Source organism: Hyperolius riggenbachi, chromosome 3 (assembly GCF_040937935.1).
Source record: "Hyperolius riggenbachi isolate aHypRig1 chromosome 3, aHypRig1.pri, whole genome shotgun sequence".
Classification (NCBI taxonomy): Eukaryota; Metazoa; Chordata; class Amphibia; order Anura; family Hyperoliidae; genus Hyperolius; species Hyperolius riggenbachi.
In genome coordinates, this window is record NC_090648.1 from 473300032 (window position 1) to 473325876 (window position 25845).

The 25845-nt window shown below is 48.2% G+C and overlaps 1 long non-coding RNA gene across 1 annotated transcript in view; it reads left to right on the forward strand.

Annotated features, from left to right (window-relative positions):
• The first annotated feature begins 230 nt into the window (after positions 1-230).
• The window catches only part of LOC137561707 (uncharacterized), a 131876-nt gene continuing 106261 nt past the window's right edge, over positions 231-25845 (forward strand). Inside the window, exon 1 of the long non-coding RNA XR_011030091.1 lies at positions 231-311. This is a non-coding gene — a long non-coding RNA (uncharacterized lncRNA). The remainder of the gene's footprint in view (positions 312-25845) is intronic.

Here is a 25845-nt window from a genome sequence, read left to right on the forward strand (position 1 = left end):
GCGCACTTTTGTGCATGGGCAGTATAGATTGGAAGCACTCGAGGACATAAGTGCTTCTGGACCTTTCAGGAATCCCCCCCTTAAAAATCTTGCGTTTGCCCCTGCAATCCCCCCTCTTGCTCAACTAATAACCCCCCTGGAGGAAACAATCCTCCTTCTAGCTCAATGGGATCCGTAGTTGCAAAAAATTACAGGCGTGTTGTCAGAGAGAAGCCACGCCTACGCAGTTATACACTGTCCTCTATGGCAAGTTGCAAAATATAATGGGTTGCAAAATCTTTCATTACACCGGCCTTAATAATGGATATCAGGTAGATATATCAGTCCTTTCCCACATCTGGTATACAGTAAGTATGCCTTCTTTCTGTCTGTGTGTCTCTCTTTCTTTCCTCTCCTCATTCTGCATACATTTTGTTTGCCAAAGGCTGCAGATATAAATACAGCGGAGAGCAGTGACAGTTTTACACATACTTCATTAGTGTTTTTGTGGCAGTGAGCGGGCAGAGCACTTTATGATCCTCATCAGACTGCGCCGCACGGCAAGGGGTGCCGTTGCTGTTCAAACTCCACTGAACGCTTTACAAGGCCATAAGTCATCGTGAGGTTAGAGCGGAATTGTGTTCTTAATTAAAAGGACACTAACAGGCAGAAAGAAGAGACCTGTGTGTTTTATGTGTTCTGCTGGCTTTAGTGGAACTTCTGTAACTCCATGAAACTGTGTTGCTATGTTACCGCATGAACTATGCTACTCAATAATATAAACATGCCTCCCAAAAATTGGGAAAGAGGCACACCATTTATTGGAAAAAAAAATGTATCCAGGGGCTGAGGGGGCCTGGTCTTGGGCAGTGTTGCCAACCACCCGTAAATTTACGGGCAGCCCGTAATTTTTTATGCAAATTAAGCTGCCCGTGAATTCCGTAAGGAATTCAGCAGCGTCCGTAAAAGGGCGGCCGATTGGCCGCCCGCCCTGTTTCAGGAGGACAGCGGCGCAGTGGAGGAAGAGCTGTTGGCAGCGGTGGAGAAGGGGGGCAATCTCCCCCCCCTTCTCTCACCTTAGTGCTCTCCCTCCCTCGCTGACTGACCCCCTCCTAAGTGTGGAGTGGCGCTTGGCAGTGGGCGGGACTTACCTTCCGTCTCGCTCCTGCGCCGTAAGTTCTGCTGCTCTGGTCTGGACCAGACCAGAGTAGCGGCAGATCATCCCGCGCCGGCGACGAGAGAAGACGCAGGTAAGTTCCGCTCACTGCCGCCTGCCACTGCGCTACATCTACTGGGGACATATACCTCTGGCTACATCTACTGGGCACATATATACCTCTGGCTACATCTACTGGGCACATATACATCTGGCTACATCTACTGGGCACATATACCTCTGGCTACATCTACTGGGCACATATAACCCTGGCTACATCTACTGGGCACATATACATCTGGCTACATCTACTGGGCACATATACATCTGGCTACATCTACTGGGCACATATACCTCTGGCTACATCTACTGGGCACATATACATCTGGCTACATCTACTGGGCACATATACATCTGGCTACATCTACTGGGCACATATACATCTGGCTACATCTACTGGGCACATATACATCTGGCTACATCTACTGGGCACATATACATCTGGCTACATCTACTGGGCACATATACATCTGGCTACATCTACTGGGCACATATACATCTGGCTACATCTACTGGGCACATATACATCTGGCTACATCTACTGGGCACATATACATCTGGCTACATCTACTGGGCACATATACATCTGGCTACATCTACTGGGCACATATACCTCTGGCTACATCTACTGGGCACATATACATCTGGCTACATCTACTGGGCACATATACCTCTGGCTACATCTACTGGGCACATATAACCCTGGCTACATCTACTGGGCACATATACATCTGGCTACATCTACTGGGCACATATACATCTGGCTACATCTACTGGGCACATATACGTCTGGCTACATCTACTGGGCACATATACATCTGGCTACATCTACTGGGCACATATACGTCTGGCTACATCTACTGGGCACATATACCTCTGGCTAAATCTACTGGGCACATATACATCTGGCTACATCTACTGGGCACATATACATCTGGCTACATCTACTGGGCAGTGGGCACATATACCTCTGGCTACATCTACTGGGCACATATACATCTGGCTACATCTACTGGGCACATATACATCTGGCTACATCTACTGGGCACATATACATCTGGCTACATCTACTGGGCACATATACATCTGGCTACATCTACTGGGCACATATACATCTGGCTACATCTACTGGGCACATATACATCTGGCTACATCTACTGGGCACATATACCCCCTGGCTACATCTACTGGGCACATATACCTCTGGCTACATCTACTGGGCACATATACATCTGGCTACATCTACTGGGCACATATACCCCCTGGCTACATCTACTGGGCACATATACCTCTGGCTACATCTACTGGGCACATATACCTCTGGCTACATCTACTGGGGACATATACCTCTGGCTACATCTACTGGGCACATATAACCCTGGCTACATCTACTGGGCACATATAACCCTGGCTACATCTACTGGGCACATATAACCCTGGCTACATCTACTGGGCACATATAACCCTGGCTACATCTACTGGGCACATATACCTCTGGCTACATCTACTGGGCACATATACCTCTGGCTACATCTACTGGGCACATATAACCCTGGATACATCTACTGGGCACATATACCTCTGGCTACATCTACTGGGTACATATAACCCTGGCTACATCTACTGGGCACATATACCTCTGGTTACATCTACTGGGCACATATAACCCTGGCTACATCTACTGGGCACATATAACCCTGGCTACATCTACTGGGCACATATAACCCTGGCTACATCTACTGGGCACATATAACCCTGGCTACATCTACTGGGCACATATAACCCTGGCTACATCTACTGGGCACATATAACCCTGGCTACATCTACTGGGCACATATAACCCTGGCTACATCTACTGGGCACATATAACCCTGGCTACATCTACTGGGCACATATACCTCTGGCTACATCTACTGGGCACATATACCTCTGGCTACATCTACTGGGCACATATAACCCTGGATACATCTACTGGGCACATATACCTCTGGCTACATCTACTGGGCACATATAACCCTGGCTACATCTACTGGGCACATATACCTCTGGTTACATCTACTGGGCACATATAACCCTGGCTACATCTACTGGGCACATATAACCCTGGCTACATCTACAGGGCACATATAACCCTGGCTACATATACTGGGCACATATACCCCTGCCTACATATACTGGGGGCATATACCTCTGGCTACATATACTGGGCACATATATCTGCTGGCTACATATACTGAGGACACTGGCTGTTTGCCATTATGTGCATTTACTGGTGAAAAGCTGTCTCTTATTATGTGCATTTACTGGCGAAATGCTGTCTCTTATGTGCATTTACTGGTGCAAAGCTGTCTCTTATTATGTGCATTTACTGGTGAAAACCTGTCTCTTATGTTCATTTACTGGTGAAAAGCTGTCTCTCATTACGTGCATTTACTGGTGAAAAGCTGTCTCTCATTACGTGCATTTACTGGTGAAAAGCTGTCTCTCATTACGTGCATTCACTGGTGAAAAGCTGTCTGTCATTACGTGCATTTACTGGTGAAAGGCGGTCTCTTATGTGAATTTACTGGTGAAAAGCTGTCTGTCATTACGTGCATTTACTGGTGAAACGCTGTCTCTCATTATGTGTATTTACTTGCCATGCCCACTTTAGTCGCCGCAAATTTCCTCGAACATGCTGCCCCCTCATATGTGCCAGTCTAGAACCGGCCCTGTACCCCTGCCTACATATACTGGGCACATATACCCCTGGCTACCTGTTCTGGGGACATCTCTCCCCCTGGCTACCTGTTCTGGGGACATCTATACCCCTGGCCACCTATTCTGGGGACACCTATAGACCTGGGGCTACCTATTTTTGGGGAACCACTGCTGTCAGATTAAATGTATTTTGGGGAACTGCTGCCAGATTATGTGTATGTTGGGGGAATCGCTGCTGCCAGATTACATCTATTTTTTGGGAATCACTGCCATATTATCTGTATTTTGGAAGAACCTCTGCCAGATTACGTGGATTTTTGGTGAAATGCTGTAAGATTACATGTATTTTGGGGGAAGGGGGGGAAACACTATGGCAGAGCTCAAACTTCCCTGGCAGACCTTTCACAGCAATATTAAAATCATGTATATTTGGCTCCACCCATGACCACGCCCACATTCTGTTGCGTGGCCACGCCCATTTTTTTCGGCGGTTTTGTCAGTAAAAAAAATCTTTTGTCAGTAAATTATTAGGTATTTGTCAGTAAAAAATAACGTGAAAGGTTGGCAACACTGGTCTTGGGGTGCAGAGTTGCACCGCAGTGGAGCTTCATACAGTACCTCATTCTGGCGGTAGGACAGGTCCTCTTCACTTCCTCTTCAACCATGCAGCCAATCACCTAGAGGTTTGCAGTTTTGGAAGCCGCGAGGTGATTGTCTGTATGGTGGCTACACTAAAGAAGAAGTAAAGAGGACCTGACCCACCACCAGAACAAGGTACAGTACAAAGTTCAGCTGCCCAGTGTTGCCAACTCCTCAGTAAGGAAAGTAGCTATTGGCTGTCCTAGAAGTCGCTGGATGACGTCATCACGTAATTTGCATAACAACTCCGCCCCCGACCTCGCCCTAGATGACATCATCACGTAATTTGCATAACGGCTCCACCCCCGTCTCTCTCTGACTCAAGCAGCAGCGCCGATCAGCACCTCTTACAGCTCCACCCCCACACAACATGATCCAGCGACCAGCCCACACCTGACGTCACTCACCGCCCTGCTCACACCAGCAACTTGCAAGAGCGCCTGCGATGGAAGCAGGAAGGGGCTACTGTGAGTGACGTCCCTGGCAACTTAGAGTCTCCCAAGTCTCCAATAACAGGAGACAAAAAGTCGCCAGATTTGTCGCTAGTAGCTTTTTTAACAAACTGTCGCTAGAGGGGTGTCAAAAGTCGCTAAATATAGTGACAAAGTAGCTAAGTTGGCAGCACTGCAGCTGCCTCGCTGCTCTGCAACATCTGCTAGGGAGGGGGGGGGATTTCTGTAAGCTGCACGCAAAAGGAGTTACATTGAACCTGAACCAAGTAAAATTATTTAAAATAAATGTGACCTTTGTACCTGCAAATTAATATTGCATACTTACTCAGTCCAACTCTGAAGCTCAATGATTCTGTCCAGTTCTGACAAGATCTTGTCAGACTTGTCTCTCCGGAAACTGAAAGCTTTTTTTGCACTATATCAGTCGCTGTCAGTTATAACTGAAAGGACAACTGATGTGCAAGGTAATGTCTATGTTTCCCTATGGCTCAAGCAATATTATCGGTTAACAGAGTGCTGACGTGGAAGCTGTTACGGGATCATCACCATTTTTAAAATGGAGGATGGAGAATTCCATCTATCACAGTGGACAAACAGGACGTGGGAGAGGAGAAAGAGATTGACAAGTAGATTACACGGGAGGTAAGTATGACGTGTGTATGTTTACTTTGACTTTTATTTTTCAGTTCAGGTTTACTTTAGGTTTGTGCACAGCACGGGGGAAGGTTGGAGGTGTGAATACCTGTACCCCCACCCCCCGGTCTTGGGGCTATTGTTATGGTCAGCCATGGGGCTTATCTGCTATGGATTATATAAGAGGTGTGGCCACCATGACACTAGGGATGGTCAGAATTGGTAAATTCCGAATGAGACAACATTTTTAGAAGGATTCCAAACAAAATCCGAATTTTGTAGATTGTGAGTTTGTATTGTGAAAACATGAAATTGTAATTTATTGTGAATTTATTTTTGCACTGACCATAAGGTTAAACAAGGTTAGTGCAAATTTGTGAAAATATGTTCAAAATAGGTTACAATTCCGCTTCAGATTTTCCCATTTTTGCTTAGGATTCGAAGATTGATGTGCCTCAAGTATTCTCAGTAAACAAGCAAAAATTGGAACAAAAATGTGTACTGGGCGTGTTCAAGGGACATGAATGCGAATACTGTATGCAAAAATGTGAGGCGAAAATGAATAAATTCTGTGAGAAATTATTTTCGGAATTTACTAGACGGAATTCTTTGAATTCCGACTTTCAACTCGAAATTGTAAGATTCTGACGTGAACGTTGGATTTCTGTGAAATCTGTCCAATCATCCTTACATGACACAGATGGCCACTGTGTGACGCCCCCACCTTTAACCAGTGTAAACCCCCCCCCATGGCCTTGGGCCTTGCTGACTCCTCCCCGTTACTTATGTCTTTGGTCCCGCCCCACATAGATATGAGAGAGCACAGCAACATTCATGGGGGGAGGGGGTTACTATGATTTGCCACAACCCAAATTATACTGGCAGGTAAATATTTTTTTCAATCGAACACTGGTAATTTTGACATCAGTTAATTTTAGTCCAATTCATATTGCTTATGATTGGAGCAAATATCTGCTACTGCATCTGACTCAGGGGTGTAGCAATAGCCATAGCAGCTGCTATTAGGCCCTGGAGCAGTAAAGGGCCAAAGTGATACCTGATGTATTCACTATTAACTTTCTTGCGTTTCTTAACCCCCTCAGTGCCCATGAACTACAGTGGGTTGCAAAAGTATTCGGCCCCATTGAAGTTTTCCACATTTTGTCACATTACTGCCACAAACATGCATCAATTTTATTGGAATTCCACGTAATTGCGTAATTATTTGGCCCCTTGAGTCAATACTTTGTAGAACCACCTTTTGCTGCAATTACAGCTGCCAGTCTGTTAGGGTATGTCTCTACCAGCTTTGCACATCTAGAGACTGAAATCCTTGCCCATTCTTCTTTGCAAAACAGCTCCAGCTCAGTCAGATTAGATGAACAGCATTTGTGAACAGCAGTTTTCAGATCTTGCCCCAGATTCTCGATTGGATTTAGATCTGGACTTTGACTGGGCCATTCTAACACATAGATATGTTTTGTTTTAAACCATTCCATTGTTGCCCTGGCTTTATTTTTAGGGTCGTTGTCCTGCTGGAAGGTGAACCTCCGCCCCAGTCTGCCCTGTATTTGGCTCCATCCATCTTCCCATCAACTCTGACTAGCTTCCCTGTCCCTGCTGAAGAGATGCACCCCCCGAGCATGATGCTGCCACCACCATATTTGACAGTGGGGATGGTGTGTTCAGAGTGATGTGCAGTGTTAGTTTTCCGCCACACATAGCGTTTTGCATTTTGGCCAAAAAGTTCCATTTTGGTCTCATCTGACCAGAGCACCTTCTTCCACATGGTTGCTGTGTCCCCCACATGGCTTCTGGCAAACTGCAAACGGGACTTCTTATGCTTTCTGTTAACAATGCCTTTCTTCTTGCCACTCTTCCATAAAGGCCAACTTTGTGCAGTACATGATGACTAATAGTTGTCCTATGGACAGAGTCTCCCACCTGAGATGTAGATCTCTGCAGCTCGTCCAGAGTCACCATGGGCCTCTTGACTGCATTTCTGATCAGCGTTCTCCTTGTTCGGCCTGTGCGTTTAGGTGGATGGCCTTGTCTTGGTAGGTTTACAGTAGTGCCATCCTCTTTCCATTTCTGAATGATCACTTGAACAGTGCTCCTTGGGATGTTCAAGGCTTTGGAAATCTTTTTGTAGCCTAAGCCTGCTTTAAATTTCTCAGTAACTTGATCCCTGACCTGTCTTGTGTGTTCTTTGGACTTCACTGTGTTGTTGCTCCCAATATTCTCTTAGACAACCTCTGAGGCCGTCACAGAGCAGCTGTATTTGTACTGACATTAGATTACACACAGGTGCACTCTATTTAGTCATTAGCACTCATCAAGCAATGTCTATAGGCAACTGACTGCACTCAGATCAAAGGGGGCCGAATAATTATGCACACACCACTTTGCAGTTAGTTATTTGTAAAACATGTTTGGAATGATGTATGATTTTCGTTCCACCACTTTGTGTTGGTCTTTCATGTGGAATTCCAATAAAATTGATTCATGTTTGTGGCACTAATATGACAAAATGTGGAAAACTTAAAGAGGGCTGAATACTTTTTCAACCCACTGTATATGCAGTGCAGATTGCACAAATATGTAAAGTGCCAATTAACTCATATCCATAGGTTAGGAGCAGGTGGCATAGCTAGAGTGCCTATATCTTAGGGAAAGTCTTGCTATGGGGCGCCATATTCTCTAGCTATGTCATTATGACTGGACCAATTCCAAACTGCATAAATGTAACTTAAAGTTGGCATTGACTCAAAATATTAGTATCTCACGGACATCTTTACTGGCAGGCAGCCCTGACTGAGTATATCTTTCTGAAACTCTGTGGCCACACCCATCTGGGTTGCCCCACCCTCCCCCCAGCTTGGTAGCTGCCTATTAGGCTGTGGCTGCCAAGCTGGGGGCAGGTCGAGAAGAAACAGGTAGAGTGGCCACAGAGTTTGAAGCACTTTAGAGAAAAACGCCATGGCAGTTTTGTAGAGGAGGGGGCAGAGTTTAAGACTTCTAATGACTTATGGGCAAGCAGGCAGCTATTGCTGCTGACACCAGCCAATCCTTGCAGCTCTGACACAGTGCTCTATGGCAAAGTTTTTCAAAATTACAACCTTCTTCCTCTTTAATGCCAATTTTATTCAGCTTAGAATTAGGACAATGAAATTCACTTCTTGATGGTTTGGATTGGCACATTCTCAATACAATTATGCATGCTCTTGCTGAAATTAGGCCCTGTTCACACTTGCGGTTCGAGTCCGCAAGTGTCCGGGGGTCTGGGGGCCGCAAAGAGACCGTACGGGTCTCTGCGGTGGCCACAAGTTGCCACCAGTTGCGGATCCGGAATGTATCAGTTCCGGCTACAATAAAGTAGCCGGATTTAGATACATTGCAGTGCCAGAAAGGCACCACAAGCATGGGGGATACCGGCGTGTAGTCCGGGCCCCCCAAGTGGCATAGGACCGGTGCTGGAAGCTTAGACTTTGCATTGCTATGCGGACCGTACGTTCCGTTTGTACAGTATACGGTCCGGATCCGATCAGGCGAATCCGGACAGCGAACGCTAATGTGAACCAGGCCTTATTAATATATTATAGAAAGCCTTTAGTATTTGCTTCATTGGCAATGGTTTAAAAACAGAGGTTGCAATTATGTTTGCAACACTCTTCACAATCTCTCTTCCTGTACATCTGCTCACTAGTTTCCACATACCACCTCAACCACAATCTGCAATCTCTGCACACGACCTTCTTATGTCCTCTAGAATCACCTCATTGCATTCACATATTCAAGATTTCTCACAAGCTTCACCCCTCCTCTGGAATCACCTTCAAACACACATCCGTCACTCTCCAACCTTTAAAATCTTTAAAGGGGAACTTCAGCCTAAACAAACATACTGTCATTAAGTTACAGCAGTTATGTTAATTAAAATAGATGGGTAATATAACCTCTTACCCACCCTGTTTTAAAAGAACAGGCAAATGTTTGTGATTTCATGGGGGCAGCCATCTTGATAATGGCAAAGCTTATATGCCTCTAGGACCATAATTCCAACCTTCCCACCCAACACATTCACCCATAGACAAACAATTAAAATGCTGGACTGCTTAGCTAATTGGATAAAATAGGCCAAAGCAGCCCTTCTTTATTAACACAACCAACTTAACAATTCTTATAAAGAACACAACATAAATTGAGGTGAGTCAACCGGAGGCCTACTATTTTCCAACCAAGGAATTATTTTGGGCAAGCAGCCTGTCCGGCCCCCAGCCGTGTTCCCGGCTCAGGGACAGCTGAATGCCCCCCACTTCTTCTGCAACAGCAGAGCTTACTTTTTACCCTAGGTGTTTTGCCCCGCGGCAAAACCCTCACAACAATCACAATAAACTGACCTCCGGAGACCTCACCCCGCCCAGCTGCAATGACAATTCTTACCTAACTTCATTTCTTACTTCTTACCCTATACTTTTACACTAAGTTCTTAAACTAAATAACTAATAACTTTCCTTTTTTGGGAGGGAGGGTGGGACTTCCTAACTCCGCGCGCAGTCTGCCCGAATGCCTGTTCCGCCCCCCGCCTTGCTCCCAAGCTCCTCTGCGCCTCCCCGCCCCTGGCCAATCAGCGCTTCTTCCCATCGTGCAGGGCCCGTGCTCGCCCCGCCCCCCAACACACTTAACCCCGTCCTGTCCCGGCAAAAGCCTGCCCTATCATGCTGGGACTCCCTTATGTCCTGCGTCCTCCTGTCCATCCCTCACTTGATAATGGCAAAGCTTATATGCCTCTAGGACCATAATTCCAACCTTCCCACCCAACACATTCACCCATAGACAAACAATTAAAATGCTGGACTGCTTAGCTAATTGGATAAAATAGGCCAAAGCAGCCCTTCTTTATTAACACAACCAACTTAACAATTCTTATAAAGAACACAACATAAATTGAGGTGAGTCAACCGGAGGCCTACTATTTTCCAACCAAGGAATTATTTTGGGCAAGCAGCCTGTCCGGCCCCCAGCCGTGTTCCCGGCTCAGGGACAGCTGAATGCCCCCCACTTCTTCTGCAACAGCAGAGCTTACTTTTTACCCTAGGTGTTTTGCCCCGCGGCAAAACCCTCACAACAATCACAATAAACTGACCTCCGGAGACCTCACCCCGCCACAAATCGCGTGCTTGACCCCCTTAAGCCCGCGATACCTCCACCAACCTGAGTGCCCTCTGGATGCCGTCCTGCAGCCCCAAAGCCCACATGTCGATTCCTACCGCATTTAAATGAACTCCATCAGCTCTCAAGTACAAACTCACACTCTCCTCCAGCTCCCTGTGACGAATCGCCAATCCCCCATTCCTTGTCATAAACTTCGCAATAGCCCTATTCAATTTTGACCGTGCTTTGTTGACCTTGTCAACCGATCTGGCCAGCCGCCATGTTGTTCTGGCCACTATGTCGGACCAGACAACTGTCGTGTCAGGAAACTCCCTCCTGATTCTCAAAACATCGAACTTAATGTCCGCCCAACTGACGGCCTTCAGGCCTGACGTCCGCTCTCCTGGCACCCCAAGCTACATAGGAATGTCCCAAAATCCAAACCAGTAGAGGTGGGGAGCCATCTGAGGACACAAGAGAGGTACAGCGGAGGGAAGAAGGATAAGGAGTGGAGGGAAGTGGACAAGGGGTGGTGGGAGAAGGATGAGGGATGGTAGGAGTGAAAAGAAGGGGAAGGGGGGGGGGGGTTTAAGCGAGCAAAGGAGGAAACAAACTCAGTAATATGTCCACATAACAATGACATTTTTAACACTTACATACTACACCAAATGCGGTCTGACATAACCCAAGAATCTACTGGATTCCCATCGGCCGATGCGCTTTACCATAGCACTACCTAGACCCCACCTGGCGGCCTCCGTGGCCGCCCCGATCCTAAACGAGTGGGAAGCAAATTGCTTTGCCTGAAAACCCAAACGAGTCAAACATGCCCGAAAAACTGCCACAAACTGATAGCGGGATAACGAAGATCCGTCCTCGTGGCAAAAGAAGGATACCCCTGACCGCCTCCGCTCTACCAGGAATTCCCTAATCGCTGCAACTGGGCAAATCTTAGAACCCGGAATTGGCGATAAGACCACAGTAACACCCTTCCCTGCCTGGTCCGTTTTGGACTTTCTGACATGAACCCTCAGACCTTCCCCCACCAATGTCACATCACCGGCTAACAGGCCCCCATGCTTCCATTTCGCCGGGCTAACCACCTCACTTATTCTAAACGCCCCAAAAAATGTTAGAGTAAACACCGCTCTGAACAGTAACACTTCCTGTTGCGATGAACAAACTGCTGGCAAGAGCTCCACCAGCGAACCCAGCACCTCAAATGTCACTGGCCTGCGGGAGTCCCGTACTTTGGAACCCAACCGAAAACCTCTCATTGCTTGCCTAACTATAAATTCTTTTGTCACATCCTTAAACCCATTTAGCTTGAACATAAAGGCAAGCCCAGCCAGCTTCCTGGACATGGCCGTCGCCGAAATACCCTGAGCAAAACCATTACCAATAAAGTAGATCAGCAGACTTAGGCGATCTTCATCTGACGAGCAATTTATATGGCGCGTTAAGCCGTTCCATTGCTCCCCGACCCCTGAGTATGCCGCCCAGGTAGCTCTTGACAACGACCTCTGAATCAATGATGCGACCGCCCTCCCGGAATCAACCACACCGCATCCGGGCAGGGATACCCCTGATCTTCCGCGTCCGGTGCTGCCGCTCGAAACCTCTCCCACTGAAAACGAGAGAGAGCATCGGCGATAGTGTTAATGCAACCCGGAACATGCACAGCCGACACAAACATATTCAAACGTAAACAGCACAGAACCAAATGACGCAACAAACGTACCACCTGTGGCGACGAGGCCGACACATTATTAATGGCCCCCACCACTCCCATGTTATCACAGTGAAAACGTATGCGCTGATTCCTAAAGAAATCACCCCACAATTCCACCGCGACCACAATCGGGAATAGTTCAACAATAAAAGATTTTTTGTAAGACCGGCCTCTCTCCAATCCGCCGGCCATGCCGCCACGCACCACTTTCCTCCAAAATAAGCCCCAAATCCATGCGCCCCCGAAGCGTCCGTATAAAGTTCGATTTGAAAATCCTCCACCGTCTCGCTCAACCAAAATGACAGACCGTTGTATTCTTGCAAAAACGATAACCATACTTTGAGGTCTTCCCTGTGCTCCGCCGTAACCCTGATCCTGTGATGAGGTGATTTTACCCCTGCTGTCGCCCTTGCCAGTCGTCTGCAAAACACCCTACCCATGGGTATAATGCGACACGCAAAGTTAAACTTACCCAACAGCGATTGCAGGGACCGCAACGTAACCTTTTTGGACTCCAAGACCAGTAGAATTGACCCCCGTAGGTCCTCAATTTTTTCCTGAGGCAATCTACACTCCATGGCCACGGAATCGATTTCCACGCCCAGAAACTTCATAGTAGTGGCCGGCCCTTCCGTCTTGTCCCTAGCCAATGGAATACCGAACTTCTCACATATGTGCTCCATTGTAGCCAACAACTGCGCACATATATTGGAACCATGCGGGCCCAGGAACAAAAAGTCATCCAAGTAGTGAATAACCGAATTCACTCCTGCGATGTCCCTCACTACCCATTCTAAAAATGAACTAAATTTCTCGAAGTAAGAGCAGGAAATCGAACACCCCATAGGGAGACAAAGATCAACATAGAATTCCTCATTCCACACACAACCCAACAGTCGTGAACTCTCCGGGTGAACTGGCAGCAGTCTGAAGGCCGATTCAATATCGGATTTAGCCAACAAAGCTCCCTGCCCTAATTTACTCACCCAACGTATGGCTACATCGAAAGACGTATAAGCCACTGATGCCTCCATGTCACTAATACCATCATTCACCGACGAACCTCTAGGATAAGAAAGGTGGTGTATCATACGGAACTTACCTGGCTCTTTTTTGGGCACGATCCCAAGCGGTGATACCACAAGATCATCAAAAGGTTTTCCCCTAAAAGGACCTGCCATGCGACCTAACATCACCTCCTTTCTCAATTTTTCTGACACAACCTCGGGCATTTCCTGAGCGGATTTTAAATTAACTGAACGCGAACTTACTGCAGCGGAGCATGCACTGGGAATCACAAAACCGAACTGAAAACCGTTCCTTAAGAAGGCTCCCGCCTCTGCGTCTGGATACCTACTTAGAAACGGAGCCATCGCGTCCACTCTCACCGGCGTCGTCCCTCTTTGAATAATGCTCGCTACCCCTCGACTTTGCTGGTCTTGAGCACTTGCTGGCGGGGTGACTTCCATTGCATGAGGAGCACTCGTGTCGAAAGCGGCATGACCCCCCGAACTTGCAAGCTCCCTCGTTATATTGCCAGCACTGGCCCTTTCGCTTACCTGTTTGCTGTCCGGTTGCGGACGACCCACCAGCCGCGGCAGGAAAGGACTGGGAACTCCGAGTCGAAATCATCAAATTCATCCAGGAGATCATATCCTTGTGATCCCACCGGACTCCAGGCCTCACCGCTTTTTTCTGCCTAAACAATTCGTCATACCGGAGCCAGGCATTGCCTCCGTATGACCGATATGCGTGACCAATTGAGTCCATATAGCAGAACAAACCGGTGCAGCATTCCGGCTGTTTCTCGCCGATAACCCCTGCCAGGATAGTAAAGGCCTGAAACCAATTCTGGAATGTTCTCGGTATCAGCCGGTACCTCCGCTTTTCCTCCTCCTCCTTCTTACTCTCGTCAGGCTTCACCCTGTCGAGATTAAATTTCTCGAGCGGAAGGAGGGAAAAGATCTCCACGTACTCACCCCTCCAAATGCGCTCGCGTACCTCCTGCTTCAAATGTGACCCTAACGGCCCCTCCACACACAAGTACATCTCTGAATGAGCCGCATCCGCTATACGTACACCTTTGTCTGACGTGCCCAACCCAACGCCGCTAGAAGCTGCTACTGCAGCGGGCGCCAGCGTTGTCGGTGCCTGCATGACTTCGGACGATACCATTGCTGTCCCCTCGGGCGTCGCACCAGCCAGGGGAGTTAACCCTGACCATGCTACTGTCGGGGGAGGAAGGGGCGACGAGCCTGCGCTCTTAGCCATCACGTCCCTGATAGAAACCATAACTGAATTCAAAAGTGCTAACGCAGTATCTGCCGACACCCCAACCCCGCTCGTCTGAGGCAAACCTTGTCCCCCTGACACCGCCATGTGCGGTGATGCAACTACACTCCCAACTCCGGCAACCCCCCCGCCGACACCCAAACCCCCATCTACAACAGAACTAGCCAAAGTATTTGCAACAATGTTTGGTACAGTATGCATAACATTCAAGGTTGCTGGCTCACCGAGCTGCATCGGACGTCCGTCCCGATCAGCGGGCAATCCCGATCCTGGTTGCTGCAGGGGCTCGTCTTCAGAGGAGGAGATCTCGCCTTCGGACCTCGACTCCGGCTCGGACGGCTGCTGGGCGGAAGATGCTGGGGAAGGAGACCTGGCTCTCCTAGCGGCCGAAACTCCATGTCCTTTTTTGCTGGACCCCTTTCCCGGGGCCTTGGAAGCGATCTTGGGGGTGCTTTTTGGGGGAGCAGGAGCTTTGCCCTTGCTGGTCCCCGTGCTCTGACTCTTCCCTCGCCGGGCAGCCCCGCGGGGGGCTGCCGTAGAGCCACCGGCCGTGGAGGTGGACGCCCGTGGGGGTTGGGCCGCCCTGGCCTGGGTGGGTGCTGCTCCTGTTCCCGGCCGGGCAGCAACAGATGCTGCTGCCGTGATCGCACCTGTGGAGGGGAGTGCACTGCTGGATGCCTTGCCCTTGCCTCCCCTCCCGCCCTGCGAGCTCCGTTTCTTCGCGGGATTCCTCCCGCCCGACCGACCAGAAGCATGGGTGGAAGCTTTGGCGGCGGGCTGAGGGTCCCCTAGGGGGCTCCCATGCCGGCGGCGTGCTCGCGGGGTCCCATCAGGGCTAAGCCGCTCTGGCGGCCTGGACTTGCGGGGGCCCAAAGCCTCTGTGGGTGGCGTCGAGGGGCCGGGCTGGCTGCCCGCAAGCTGCTCATGGACCCAGCGGGCCCCGTTTACCTCTGCTGCCTCCCTCACTAACCTCATAAGGTCCTCCATTGCCCCCGCTCGGTGCAGACACGCGTGGCAGACTTCCTAACTCCGCACGCAGTCTGCCCGAATGCCTGTTCCGCCCCCCGCCTTGCTCCCAAGCTCCTCTGCGCCTCCCCGCCCCTGGCCAATCAGCGCTTCTTCCCATCGTGCAGGGCCCGTGCTCGCCCCGCCCCCCAACACACTTAACCCCGTCCTGTCCCGGCAAAAGCCTGCCCTATCATGCTGGGACTCCCTTATGTCCTGCGTCCTCCTGTCCATCCCTCACTTTTTGGTTGAAAGGAGGTGACAGGGAGCATGAGACACATTTCTAACTGTCCTGTGTCCTGATCATCATTTCAATTCAAAATTTGAAAAAACAATTTGCACCAAAAACAGCAGAACAAGAACAACAGTATCAGAAATCCCATCATGCTTTGCACAGCATCAGAGGAAAAATGCTCAGGCAGTTTTCTACTGTGTAGCTTAAAATGAGGCTTAGGTAAGAAAAAAAAAAAATCTGATACTGTGAAACTGTTAAAGAAACACCAAGCCTTTTAGTGCTGCTAAGTAGATTTTTAATCTGGAGGTTCACTTTAAGTACTCCCTGAAAATGTACTTTTTTCTACAAGAATATGCTTTAAATTAGGACATTCCTCTTCAACCTCTGGCACAGTTATACTCCTTACCAAATATTACCTAAAAAAAACACTGCCTCTAGGTATACACATATTGTATGCTAAACCACCCCTTTTTCATTATATTACATTTATCACCGTAATTATGCCTTCCAATTCCGTATGATATACCACTATCTATATTTTGTGTGTGTTTGTTTCTTTGTACTGCGCCACGGAATATTCTACCGCTTTATAAATGAATATGTGTGAATGAATATATGCTATATGTATGTGTGTAGAAGGGGTATTGGCTTGTGGGCTGATTAGGGGCAGGGACTGAGGCCTGTGGCTCTCAGTGTACTCTATGTAAGTCCCGCCTAACTGAGACCAAGAACCAAATTAACAATGCAAACTTTTTAAACAAGTTGACAGACAAGAACAGGCTCAGAATGTAACAGATGCATATCGGCAGACACAGACTGAAGGATGAACAAAGACTGACTGACACTAGCAGACAAACAGACAATGATGGATTGGGCACCCACTGATTGACACTGACGAATGGGAACAGTAGTTGGACACCAGAATACAAATAAAGGAAATTGTGCACAAACCAGCCAACTGCCAAGAGTCACATCTACTGGTTAGTGGATGTTCATCTAAATACACTGCTGTGTCTAGTGAGTGGGCAGATGGAAAAGGAGGGGGGACCAGATATACAGTATGGAGTTGCTTATACAGTATGAGGACGAAAAGTACAATAAGTTTACATAACCTGAGTGAATGGATTCCCTCTAGTACCTGGCAAACTCCTGTTGTTGCCAGAGACATCAGACTATTGACTTGACCATCTGGCAGCTGATGTTTATGGCCACCTTTTGTGTATTATTGCTGCTATTATTGTTATTATGCATTTAGCAGGTAGTCCCCGGTTAACAAACACATACCTCCCAACTTTTTGAGATGAGAAAGCGGGACACTTAGGCCATGCCCCTTTCACACCCCTGATCACACCCCCGCCACACCCCTAGTCACGTGTACCATAATGATTTCATAAGAAAAAAACATGTTGTTTTATAATTCAAACCACACTGGTCCTTTCCATTTTGGTTCATTTTCCTTCATATTAACATTTTAAAATAAGAAATATAGCAATTTAAAAGATGGGAATAAAGTTTAGAGTCAATTAAACACATTTTTTAGTAGGGAAATACACATATTTACACAGAAAGAGGGACAAAGTCCTGAAAGAGGGACAAATGAGGAGGAAAGAGGGACAGAGCGACAGGCTTCCCAAAGAGGGACTGTCCCTCCAAAAGAGGGACAGTTAAGAGCTATGCAAACAACATAGGGTGTCATAATACTTACGGTCAGTCAGACCGCCCCTCTGGCCGCAGCATTGTTTCCTGGTCTGTCCGCACTTGCTCCCTGGGTGGTCATCTTGGGGTCTGCCGCCTTATCTGATACATCCGTCCTCATGGCCACAACATCGCCTCCGGCTACAGTCAAGTGTGTTGCCTGAGCGGCTGCTCCTGTATGCATGCACATATGCGTCTCCTTATGCATGCGTGCGCATCTGATCGTCAGACTTATACTAATGATAGGCTGACATCAGCGTGTGCGTCACACTCTCCCACACTTCCGGTATTGCAGCGACTGGCTGGGGATCATGCAGGCGCAGTGTTTAGGCGTCAAAACAGGGGTGTGTGTCCCTATTAAGGAACATATTCAAACAGCAGTGTTAGAGGAACTAGTTGCTGATAGTTCTGACCAGCTTGCTCCAGGTCTTGATGCTTCCATTGTATTACTTGATTACCTGTTACTGACCCAGCTAGTTCTGACCACGTATCCTCATTGCTGCCTGCCCTAACATCTGGCTAGTCTTACCATTATCCTGATTGCTGCCTGCACTGACCTCTGGCTTGTCTTACCATTATCCTGATTGCTGCCTGCCCTGACCTTTGGCCTATCTCATCATTATCCTGCCTGCTACTCATCCTGACTACTGGCTTGTTCCACGACTATGTCTACCAATTGTGGGCTCACTTGTTCTCCTCGTCTCCGGTGGGGTGATCCTGGGGGTCACGGCCTGGTAACCACTTGCAGCAAAATAGTCCGTTGCCCACTAGGGGTAGCGGCCCATCGTCCTTTGCGGGACGCTCTGGTGAAGACCAAAGTGGTTGCTTAGATTCCGCGCCCTGCGAGAGCCTGTGTCTACCACTGGTGCCGGGGTCAACAGGTCTGTCCCGTAACATAGGGACTGTAGGTTCGTTCTAGTTTGCCCCTTACTCCCCAAAATAGCCATCATTCTCTGTTGGTGTTTCCACCCCCACCTCCCCAATTTAGCTTCTCTGGTGGTGTCACTGCCCCCCCCCCCCTTACCAATATAGCTTCCCTGGTGCCAAGTGTTCCCCCCCCCCCTTTTCCCCAGATATAGCTTCCCTGGTGCCTAGTCGTTATCACCCTCCCTCCACAGCATAGCTTTAACACCTGTTGGTGTTATTGTCCCCCTTCCCAATATAGCTTCCCTGATGGAGCTAGTACCTTGGCACCTCTTTCCTGCCCTTCCCCAGCCAAGTCTATAAGGAGAAGCTTTAAGCCCCCTAGTGCTTCGGTGCACACCCCCTCCTGTGCTCCCCCAGCCCAATCTATAATGCAGAGTACTGTATGGGTGAAGCAGAAGCAGTGTTTCTTTCACCTCTTAGCCGGAGGTCTTTCTCCATCTCCTGCTCACTCTAGTACCAGCATCTCTTTCTCCTCATGTCATGTGTAATCACGTGATATGCAAGAGGAGATGCCGGGCACTAGAGCCAGCAGGAGGCCAAGAGAGGAGGATGCACAATGTTAGACTCCGGCTAGTGGGAGACGGGATAAGGGGTGTCTTGATTGGAGCTCCAAAATGGTCATAAACGCTCTTGCATCTTTGGGTTATATTTGCTAAAATGTGATTTGTTATGGCTGAATTTTGTCACTACCCTTTAAAAGATGAGCAGGCAAAATTAGCGGTTGCTACTACAAGTCTATCAGGGGAACCAACAGCGATTGTAGACAATTTTCTGCCTTTTCCCATCGATGATTTACAAAATAGTGATTGCTCAGCCCCCCTAAACATTAGATCGTAGCCCTCTCCATCCAAAAAGAATGGTACAGTAGAATCCCTTTATAGTAAATACCAAGGGACAATGCCAAGAAGTTTACTATATCAGAAGTATACTATATTAGGAAGGAATTGTCATACTCACGCACATTAAGTATATCTTAGTACTGTATTTAAATGCAGTCAATAATTGGGAGTCACATAGCAGCTTGCACGGGAAATATTGGTCTCACCAGTTAAAGGATACCCGAGGTGACATGTGACATGATAAGATAGACATGTGTATGTACAGTGCCAAGCACACAAATAACTATGCTCTATTACTTTTTTTCTTTCTCTGCCTGAAAGAGTTAAATATCAAGTATGTAAGTGGCTGACTCAGTCTTGACTCAGATAGGAAGTGACTACAGTTTCTTATCATTGAGGGTCTCACTGTAGTCACTTCCTGTCTGAGTCAGGACTGAGTCAGCCACTTACATACCTGATATTTAACTCTTTCAGGCAGAGAAAGAAAAAAAGGAACACAGCATAATTATTTGTGTGCTAGGCACTGTACATACACATGTCTATCTCATCATGTCACATGTCACCTCGGGTATCCTTTAATACATGTATTGTACTGATAGTGTGCTCCTCTGTCCACATTTCTGTGCAGCCTGGATTGGGTTTGGTGTTGCAGCCATGCAAGTTAAGCTCCCTCCACACCATGCAATTCTACGTGCGATCGATCAAATTCGATTGGATCGAATTCGATTGGATCGATTAAATCGATTAATCAAAGCGGGACCAAAGTAGCGTGCAGATAGTGAGCAGGAAACAAGTGGCTGTCAGCCCACCCACCGACCACAGCTCATGGGTCTCCAACTAATGTATGACGCATGTGCCCGCCCACTTTCCACTATAGCCAGATACAGAACATCGCAGGGGCCAAAAACCAGGTTCACCATAACCGAAGTTCTACTCTATTTGGGTTTACTATACCAGGCATTACTCCCATATACTTATAATGGAGCCTGGACCAGGAATTTACAGTGGGATGCGAAAGTTTGGGCAGCCTTGTTAATCGCCATGATTTTCCTGTATAAATCGTTTGTTGTTTCGATAAAAAAGTCAGTTAAATATATCATATAGAAGACACACAGTGATATTTGAGAAGTGAAAGGAAGTTTATTGCATTTACAGAAAGTGCACAATAATTGTTTAAAGAAAATTAGGCAGGTGCACTAATGTGGGCATCACAAAAAAGAAATTAAATCAATATTTAGTAGATCCACCTTTTGCAGAAATTACAGTGTCAGGCCTGGCGAGATAAGAGCTCACAGCCCAGCTCCTATGCCCCAATCTAACACCACCTTCGTCCCCCTGTGTGGCATGTCCCCGCTTGTACGGGAGGTGAGGAAACAACACCTGCCCGACTTCGGTTACACCCAGGCCTTGTAGGTGCAAGATATAGGAGCTGGACGTAGAGTGAACTAATAACTCACCAAGACCCCACAGGAGAAGCTTAAGTCCAGTAACAATCCGAGGTCATACACAGAAGATCAGAAGTATCGAGGTACACAAGGAGCAGGCAATATCACAGTCAGGCAATCCAAGGTCAGTCCAGGCAGAGATCAAAGAGTAGTTAATTCCAGGCAAATAGTCGAGGCAGGCGGCAGACAGAGAGTGGTCAATATCCAGGCAGAGTCGGTACACAGAATATCCAATAACAATATAACACAATATATCACACCCAGCAGAAGCACTCAGCCAAAGCTATCACGGATAATGACAGAAAGCACTCAGAAGGTTTAACTACTTCTTGTAACCAATCAGTGGCCGGCCACATGCACACAGCAGCCAATCACACGCAGGCAATAATCCTGTTTAAGTGTCAGCTGACAGAGAGATCAGCTGACCCAGGTAGCAATACATGTCAGCTGACTAACCAGTACTGACCAGCAGTGCAGTTTCTAGGTTAAAATGCACCAGGGCGAGGGTGTAAAAATTGCGCCCCCCCTGAAGCAAGGTATGGGTGCCCGCAGTGTAGGTTAGCCAGGTCTAGTTGCACTCAGTATAGATTCCCCCAGAATAGGTACCCCAGTATAGGTAGCCAGCTATAGGCCCCCCCAGTATAGGTAGCCAGGCATAGGTGAGCCAATATAGTTGCCTCCGGTATAGGTTAGCCAGGTAGGTGCCTCCAGTATAGGTAGCCAGTATAGTTGCCAACAGTATAGGTTAGATAGGCAGGCGTCCCCGGTAGATAGTTAGGTGCCCCCAGTACAGGTTAGCTAGGTGGGTGCCTCTAATATAGGTAGCCAGAATAGTTGCCCCCAGCATAGGTTAGATAGGTAGATGCCCCCTGGCTAGGTTAGTTAGGTAGGTGCCTCCAATATAGGTAGCCAGTATAGTTGTCACCTGTATAGACTAGCTAGGTAGGTAGGTGCCCCCAATACAGGTTAGATAAGTTAATGCTCCCACTATAGGTTAGATAGGTAGCTGCCCCCCAGTATAGGTTAGGAAGGTGCCCCCCAGTATAGGTTAGATAGGTAGCTGCCCCCCAGTATAGGTTAGATAGGTAGGTGCCCCCCAGTATAGGTTAGATAGGTAGGTGCCCCCTCAGTATAGGTTAGATAGGTAGCTGCCCTCCAGTATAGGTTAGATTAGGTAGCTGCCCCCTCAGTATAGGTTAGATTAGGTAGCTGCCCCCCAGGTTAGATAGGTAGCTGCCCCAGTATAGATTAGGTAGGTGCCCCCCAGTATAGGTTAGATTAGGTAGGTGCCCCCCAGTATAGGTTAGATTAGGTAGGTGCCCCCCAGTATAGGTTAGATTAGGTAGGTGCTCCCCAGTATAGGTTAGATAGGTAGCTGCCACCCAGTATAGGTTAGATAGGTAGGTGCCCCCAGTATAGGTTAGATTAGGTAGGTGCCCCCAGTATAGGTTAGATAGGTAGGTGCCCCCAAGTATAGGTTAGATTAGGTAGGTGCCCCTCAGTATAGGTTAGATTAGGTAGGTGCCCCCAGTATAGGTTAGATAGGTAGGTGCCCCCAGTATAGGTTAAATAGGTAGTTGCCACCCAGTTTAGGTTAGATAGGTAGGTGCCCCCCAGTATAGGTTAGATAGGTAGGTGCCCCCCAGTATAGGATAGGTAGGTGCCCCCTCAGTATAGGTTAGATTAGGTAGCTGCCCCCCAGGTTAGATAGGTAGGTGCCCCCCAGTATAGGTTAGATTAGGTAGGTGCCCCCCAGTATAGGTTAGATTAGGTAAGTGCCCCCCAGGATAGGTTAGATAGGTAGGTGCCCCCAGTATAGGTTAGATTAGGTAGCTGCCCCAGGATAGGTTAGGTAGGTGCCCCCCATGATGGAGGGGGGAGCCGCGGGGAGGGCAGCCCGACCTCTCCCTCCATTCCTCTCCCCGGGCCGCCCTCCGTGCGATCCCCCCTCGGACTGCAGAGTAATGCGCAGGGAAGCGCTGTGCATAACTACTCACCTCGCTGGCTCCAAGCGCTGCTCTCTCGCCGCCAGTCTCCTCTCTGCCTACACGCTGATACACACACACACGCTGCTTCCGGCTAACAGGAAGCAGCGTGTGTGTGTATCAGCGTGTAGGCAGAGAGGAGACTGGCGGCGAGAGAGCAGCGCTTGGAGCCAGCGAGGTGAGTAGTTATGCACAGCGCTTCCCTGCGCATTACTCTGCAGTCCGAGGGGGGATCGCACGGAGGGCGGCCCGGGGAGAGGAAGGGAGGGAGAGGTTGGGCTGCCCTCCCCGCGGCTGCGGCTCCCCCCTCCATCACAGTGCCCCCCTCCCAGCAGCGCCCCGGGCGGCGGCACGCCCCGCACGGCGGCACGCCCCGCACGGCCGTAGAAACGGCCATGCTGACCAGCAAAATGTCCTGACTGTGTGTCAGCTATAGCATACTGGTTAAGGGCATTGCCTCTGATGTGAGAGACCAGGGTTCAATCGCGGCCAGGATCAGCATCCATTATAGTTATATTTATTAAATAAACCCCTGCCTAAGTGTCAGCTGACTATCCTGTCAGCTGATACTACCTCTGGCGCCGCCTCAGACCATACAGCGGCCGAGAGGAGCGAGACATCTGCCCATCAGTATGCGCAGAGCGATCCCCAGTGCGCACATCACCAGCGGAGGACGGCCGCTGACATGCGGAAGTGGAGGACCTGACGCGACTCTCGTCAGGAGCGGTCGCATTGCGGGAACCTCCAGGTGAGTTCCTAACATACAGCCTCTAAATGCTTCCTGTAGGTTCCAATGAGAGTCTAGATTCTGGTTGAAGGTATTTTGGACCATTCCTCTTTACAAAACATCTCTAGTTCATTCAGGTTTGATAGCTTCCGAGCATGGTCAGCTCTCTTAAACTCACACCACAAATTTTCAATTATATACAGGTCTGGGGACTGAGATGGCCATTCCAGAACATTGTACTTGTTCCTCTGCTAAATGCCTTAGTGGGGTTTTAGCAGTGTTTAGGGTCATTGTCTTGTTGAAAGATCCAGCCCCAATCTGTCCCCCCTCCCCGCCGCTGTCCCTGTCACCCCTCCTTCTAGCGCTGCTCTTCCCCTCCTGCTCTGCTCTGCAACTATGGGGGGTCGTGGCGATTCCCCCCTGGCTGCCAGTCACCCGGGGCGCCACGCCCCCCCCCTGCGCCCAATGGTAGGAACGCCACTGCTCTGCATCACTCTCGCATACAGCATTTCCTTGTGTAAAGTGTGCCTCATGGTTGAACAATGCACAGTGACTCCATCTGCAGCAAGATGATGTTGTAGGTCTTTGGTACTGATCTGTGGGTTAACTCTGGCTGTTCTCACCATTCGTCCCTTCTGTTTTTCCGAGATTTTTCTTGGTCTGCCACTTCAAACCTTAGCTTGAACTGAGCCTGTGGTTTTCCATTTCCTCAATGATGTTCATAACTGCGGAAACAGACGGCTGAAATCTCTGAGACAGCTTTCTGTATCCTTCCCCTAAACCATGATGGTGAACAATTTTTGTCTTTAGGTAATTTGAGAGTTGTTTTGAGACCCCCATGCTGCTACTCTTCAGAGAACATTAAAAGAAGAGGGAAACTTACAATTGACCTCCTTAAAGAGTAACTATCAGGCTGCAAAAGCTAATTTAAACCTCTATTCTCCTGTGTTAAACAGTTTAGAAGGAAGCCAAAAAGGCAATACTGCAGTTAAAAATCTCTCTTACTTTAGATGTTTGCTGACAGCAAGGCTCCGTATTCCCAGGCTCCTAAGGAGGACGCAAGCCGAATAACAGATACTGCAAAGCATTCTGGGGCCCTCCCCTGGCTGCTAGTGAGGCTCAAGTTTCAACAGCATGTAACAGTCTAGCTCACAGCACTAATAAATCTCGGGCAGAGTACACTGCAGAAGTCCGCTATTGTTCCTAGCCACATGGCTAATTAATATTCACTGCACAGTAGTGTTATTCATTGCCAGCGTTTGTGAGAGAGGAATCATCAGGAAGCAGGCAGGACATGACGACACATTTGGCTTCATAGGAGACAGACAAACATGGAACCTGCCATGAGCTGTCAGGAGCATCATTCTCTGCAAATACTATATAAAAATTATGTGAAGTACAAACGTGGACAGTGAAATGCATATGTAATGTAAGTACAGCCAATCTTTAGCTACTGATATATGTGTTTATTTTCTCTGAGACCTTATACCTAACAGCTCCTCTTTAAAGGGACACTGAAGCGAAAAAAAATATGATATAGTGAATTGGTTGTGTTCTATGAATAATTACTAGAAGATTAGCAGCAAAGAAAATATTCTCATACTTTTATTTTCAGGTATATAGTGTTTTTTCTAACATTGCATCATTCTATAATATGTTCAGATTACACAACACTCAGCATTCAAAATGATTCTTTCAGAGCAGTCTGTGAAGTAATGACCTCTCCTCTAGCAGAGGAAAAGTAAATAGTCCAGGAACAGTTGAGATAATAAAAGTCAGACAACAGCCCTCTCCATGACTAACTTAGGGCCCTTTTCCACCTGCAGTCGCTAGCGTTCACGCTGAACGCTAGCGATTGCTGAATCGCAAAACCGGCGATTTCCCGACGTTTTGCGGACGCGATTTTGCTATGCTATGCACTGCATAGCAAAATCGCGGCAAATATCGCTCCGCCGTGCGTTCGGGTAAAAAACGAATCGCGGTAGTGGAAATGACCTACCGCGATTCCTATGTTAAAAAGCAAACCGTAGCGATTGTAAAATCGCTAGCGGTTTGCGATTCAGCCAGCGCAAACGCGCTAGTGGAAAAGGGCCCTTAGTCGGGGAGCTTAATGGCTTGTTTGCATCGAGATAACAACTGGAGTTTCTCAACTCTTCCTGTACTGGAAACAATTACACTGATGTATCTGAT